Below are 6,000 nucleotides of genomic sequence, written 5' to 3'. Positions count from 1 at the left end.
CTCCTAATAAAGGCAATAATTAAAGTTGTTGTGAAGATTGTAAAAGAAGAAATCCATGTGTTTGGGTTTTTTTTCTAAAGTTTCCTTCCCCTGCTTCTACACAGTGTTCAGCCTCTTCCAAAAAGCATCCTAGAATGACTCAGAATGTTACTCCCCCTGGTCTAATGGGGTCAGGCAAACAGCACAACTCCTTCACAAAGCACGTCCCAGGCTGCCTACATGCACCCTGCCCCAAGAGATGCATGTGGAAAAGTTACCTGCTTTGGGCTTAAGTTCTTCGATGTGCACAGGAGGAAGAATTGAGTGTTTCACTTCTGAAATAGATTTGTGCCTTCCCCAAGCAAAGATGACAAGCTAGACAGCATCCCTTCTCAGCCCACCAGTTGAACTACACCATGCCCCAGCTTTATCTCAAATCTTTGATTCTAGGAAGTTTATCTGAGGTATGCTGTTAGTCTTATTATTATCTGAGCCTGCTATTAGTCCTACACTTCTTGCTGTTCTTTCCAGGGTGTCTTTGCTGCATAATTGATTTGAGAGATTAACAATCACCTGTGACACACAGATGAGCCAGGCAGAGCCACATGAGTGGACCTGTTACAAAAAGGCACCTTTCCTAATGTTGTCATGCTTTTCACTCTGTATCATCAGGGGTTTATTGGGCTTTGTGCTGCAAAACAGGAAATAATGGGAGAAGTGGCATTGGCTGCAAACAGATGGTCATTTGCCCTTCTGAAACCATGATAAGGCACTAGGAGACTATTAGCACTTGAGTAACTTCATTGCCAGTGCAGGCAAATGACTCTAACTCAGTGGAACAGTCTTTATGGGTATGTGTATATGCATACAACAGTTTTTATTCTACACCTGGCTAGGTAACCTTAGCTAAATGTACCTAAGAAACAAAATTCAAGGAATGGCTTGGGTTAACTGTGTAGTGAGAATGTACCCTCAGGTCTCTTACTTTTCCTGTTTGTCAGGTTATTGGAAAATTTTGAACCAGCTGAGTAAAGTTTCTCTATTTTCAAAGGTTTGTTTTTTTTGTTTTTTTTTTTTTTTCCGTTTTCCTATTTCTCCATTGTTCTTTCCAGGCAACATAGGGTAATTTTCAGGTATAAATGGGCTGCCTTTCTCAGCTTCTCAGGTGGGATCCCAGCTGCTTAGGAAACAAGATGATCTCTTGCTCCTCCCCTTAGTGATTTAGTACAAGTCTGTCAAGAGAAGAGAAAGCAGGAAAGCTTTTTTTATTCCTGAGAGTGATAGGAGAACTGCCACAAAGCTGTAAAAATAGAGGCTATCTTTTAATCTGTTCTGCAGTGCTTGGCCTGTGATTTAAGAGAAGAGTGGTCCTCTGCTGCAGCTGGATTTCCTTGGCTGGGAAAGTGGAAAGGAAGGATGTGTCACCTGTAGCTGAAGGTAAGAAAGTAAAAAGCCAGGCTAGGAGCAGAGGTGAGCATGGGGTGGGATTAGTGAGGAAAAGAGGTGGGCATGGAGCCAGTGGCCTGAATGGAAAGTGGCCATGGACCAGGAGGAGGTGGTGGCAGGGCTGATAGCAGGGAGACTGCAAATGGCATAATTGCTTTGCTTGTTTTTTGGAAGAGCTGGCTACAGTAAATGTTTTATGCCCATTCGAGGTAGGGCATAGAGGATTCCAAAGTCAAAAGATTGACCAGACACACAACTCTGAAACAGAAACAGTAATCTCCTTCCAGCTCACCTGTGCTCTGTATATCTCAGTTGTTTTCTACATGAGAGTTTTGGTACTTGTTCTGTCTTTTCCTTGTATGCTCAACACTTGTCAAATAGATGTTCTTGGGGCCTGTTGTTACCTTATTGTCTGAAGGTCTCACCTCTCTGCCAGTCTCCCTGCACAGCAAGTTAAAATTCTTAGGGTCCCTCCATGTTTTTCTACTGCCCCAAATACCTGTTGTCACACCTTTGTGTACTCCTGCCTTTGTGTCTTCCTGTGTGTATACAATGTGTTTCCAACCTCCTGATCTCTAGGGAAAGGGAATCTTTTCATAGAGCTATTAAAGAAGTTAGGTAAGTTTAATAATATTATAATAGTAAGTAAAATTTGATAGACTCATTATAATGTGTGCGTGAATTTAGTGACTGGCTCATTACTGATTTGCCTCTTCCTGGTTCTTCTCACTTGTTTCTTTCACTCAGTGTGTTGTTGCACACAGATTAGATGCCTTTTCCGAGGTGAGATGGGTAGCAGCAAGACTCAGCTGTGCCCTGTGATACATCATTTATTTATGCTCTCAAAAAAGACATTTGCAGGGAACACAGGAGCTCTTCGTATTTGCAAGACAGACCTAGATTGATTCATTGATGCAGCTGTAAGTTATCAAGACTCAGTGACAGTGTCCTCTTCAGCATAATTGTTTGTGGTGTTTACTGTAGTTATTTTCTTCAGCAGCAGCCCTAGCTCAGCATCTGAAGATGAGGCCTGAGGGTGTCTGTACCTCTTTGACTTTCAAAACCTGGGCAGTCATTTTCAGTCTGTTTCCTTGTGGTTTGGTGAGCAGTTTCTGGGGGGAAAAAAAATGATGTGATGTGCTCTGGCGTCTTGTTCACTTCGTCTTCCCTAACCTAGAAAAAAACAACAAAATGTGCCATGTTCATAATGAGGGGTGGAAGTAGGTATGTGTAAAAGAACTGCTGCATGTTTTTTCTGCCTTCCTACCCAAATGTGACCAGATTACTCCAGTTATCACTGAATTTAGTTAATTCGTTCTGGTGTCCGTGGTCTGTGAATTTTTTGCTATTGGAACAAAAAAAGACTGGTCCAGAAGTTTCCTCTCTTGTGAATATTTTTAGAATAATCTTTCAGGCTTTCAGCAAAAAAAATAGACTTGCAATGTCTATGAGATGACTATAAGACTCACTGCACTGCAGTTAATCAGGTTTTGGTAGTAGGTTGTACATAAACTGTCTGCATTATCTTAATTTATGAAAAAGTAGAAGGTTTCAGGTGATAAAGCAAACACTGAAAAAATACACAGCAGAATTAGATAACCTGTTTCTTTGCTTCAGCAGAAGGCTTCATATCCTTCACTGTAAAATCACCTACTTCCACATTTCCATTTCTTTTCCAGCTTAGCTGGGGGTTTATTTAGTGTCTTTCCCAGGACATCTCTCTGCAGAGACATTAAAAGCTTTCAACAGGGTATATTTTGTTGTTGTGGTGACACTTTGCTGCTTGCCTTCTGCTTTTTTTTTTTTTTTCCCTCCCATGCATGGAGATGATGGACTCCAATACCAGTGAAAGCCTAGCAATAATGATGTGCTAATAACCTCAGTGCTCAGTCATGAGGGAGTGTTGTCTGCAGTGAGAATTCCCCTTTGCTGGTGAGTGATGCATCTGTGGAGCTTGCAGTGTTGCTGTACACCTAGCAGACGTGAGGATTTCGTAATGAGCTTTTGAAGATTTAGAGAAGTTACTTTATTACTGCTGAAGAGATTTAAGAATGATTTTTTTTAAACCTTTGTAATCATAATACTGGTCTCTGCTGCATACGAATGAGCAGCCCAGTCCTACAGCCCTGCTGCTGAGGGCAGCACTTAGTCCTGAAAAAGATGTGGTAATTATGTGATTAGTTAGGAGGCTGAATTCTGCCATTTTCTATGTGAGATTTAGCAGTGTTAAACCCACACCGAGGATCTAGGGTTGAGGTAATCACTAGCCTGTTGCAAGTTTCCTGAGTTATCTGCTCCTCAGCCTTTTATTGCCATAAATAACTCTAGAAGTCAGGCCTCACTGCCAGAAATGTTAAGTGCTGCAAATAGTATAGAATATGACTCATGAAGTGAGATGAAGGTGGAGCATGAATCAGTAGGAAGAAAACTGATATACAAAGGAGACGTTCTGAATGCAGATGACACAAAAAGTCTGAACAAAGCAATGTTCAGTCATTGTAAAAAATGAATCAAAAGGGGTTCTTTTCAAAAGGGGAAAAAAACCAAAAACCTTCTATTTAATGAGAGAGACCATTCCAGTGAAAGCCCAAAGCACGAAGGTGTTGTATACTGACCATGTTATTCCTTACCCAAGACAAACTGTAGATTGCATAGAAAGAGGTGGTTGGAAAATTCTTCCCAATATGTCTGAACAATGCACAGTATTCAGCAAGCAGGTTGCTTTCCAGATTGTTCTGTGTCTATACAAGCTAAGAAAATAACTTGTCTTTTAGCTAAACAGTTTTGGAGATCAAGAGTCTGCATAGCTTCAATGAACCCACACTGAAGGTAACAGCAATAGAAACAGTAAAATAACCTGAGCACATTCCTTGTAAATGATAACTCATGAGAAGGAGATAAAATTCCCACAGATCTTTCCATTTGAAATGACAGCTTTTGGTGCTTTTGCTTACCCTCCAAAAGCTTGCGCAAGTAGGAGTGCCTTTAAAAGTGGACTTGGAAAAAGGTACCTGATAGATGGCATCCTACGGCTGTTAGTGCACTAAAAGCTTCCTGTTCTGCCTGTAATTCAACTCCTTCCACTTCCTGGGAGAAAGGGTGTCTATTAAGAGTTTAATGTAACTCCTTAGAGGTGAGAACTAAAAATTTTTGCATTTGCCATCAGCTATGATAATTTAGGCATTAGAAGAAGGTTCCTTGTTGAGGGACTGGTCAGGCATTGAAACAGGCACCCCAGGGAAGTGACACTAGGCCAGTTAGGGTTCAAGAAGCATCTGAATGGCGCTTAGTCATGTGATCCAGTTTTTGGTAGTCCTGCAAAAAGCAGGGAGCTTGTCTCAGTTATTTTTATGGGTCTCTTCCAACTTGAGGTATCCCATGATTTACAACCTCTTTGAAGCAATAAAGGGTAAAAGAGGTTCCCCCTGTCCTCAACTTCTAGCAGGTGCTAAAATGTAATACTGGAAAGAAGCCTAGATAACCTATGTCTTAGGTGAAAGCTCTGTCTCAGGTAGAATTTTTCAATAAGAACCACTGTGAAAACTGTAGAGGTTGATTTATCCCATGGTGTGTATGGCTCTTCTTGGCTTTGTTATGCTAAACCCATGAAATGTTGCTCTCAAAGGTACTGCTCCTTTAGAGCAGTAATGCTTAGAAAAAAGTGTAACAAGACATCCTAATCAGTACTGCTTTGAGTTCCTTTGTTCAGGGTGAAGTAAGGGATGGTCAGAAGGCCAAAGCTTCTAATGTAGCTGGTTCACAGTGTTGGCCCTGGCAGGAGATCTGGAAAAGTTGGGTAATGCTGCCAAGGCCTAAGGGATGCAGATACTTATGTGAAGCAGAACTATGCACAGGAAGGGAAAGCTCTAGCAAGGTTCTCTCCCCAGTATTATGTAGTCTCAAACCTGGTTGTACTCATCTTTTATAGTGTCATGAGGGCCATGGGTTCATTTTTTCATTGAAGGTACTGCTAGGACTGAAATTTGGCATAACTTCATGCTTATTCCTGGTCAGTTCCAAAGTTTCAGATGTGAATTTACCTGTGTGTTAATGAGCAAAATCCAGACCTGCATGTGGTAATTTTCAGTATGTCTAGGTGCTACACCTTTTCTACTGGGTCTGTGTTTGATGTGTTTAATCTCTCTATTCCTAGGAAATCTGCTGGATTTTAGCTTTAATGGAATGAGTTATTCTCAAGGAAGGAAGCACAGGCTGAGTTTTCTATTGCTGCTAAGAGAGAGCTAATAGTTAACAGCTAGTGACAGATTTATGTTTTCACTTGTAGGCTACCCAGCAGTGGGCCCAGCTCAAATATAAAGTATTGCTTGAAAAGTTGGCTTTGTTAACAAAAAATATGAAGTTAATTTAAAAAGCTGTACTCATTTTAAGAGTGGAAAAAAGAGCCACCTTCTTGTTGGGAGAATGGGAATTCTCTAAGGAGAAACAGCAAAGACTGAGTTTCTGTCAATAAAAGAATGTGTGTAATTTAATACCAGGTAGTTTTTTAATACAATAGGAAAAAAAGAGCAGATACTTGTCTCTGTTATGAAGGGGAGAAATACAAAAACCTGTCTG

Source organism: Cinclus cinclus, chromosome 1, assembly GCF_963662255.1.
Source record: "Cinclus cinclus chromosome 1, bCinCin1.1, whole genome shotgun sequence".
Lineage (NCBI taxonomy): Eukaryota > Metazoa > Chordata > Aves > Passeriformes > Cinclidae > Cinclus > Cinclus cinclus.
Note: the sequence above shows the minus strand (reverse complement) of the source record.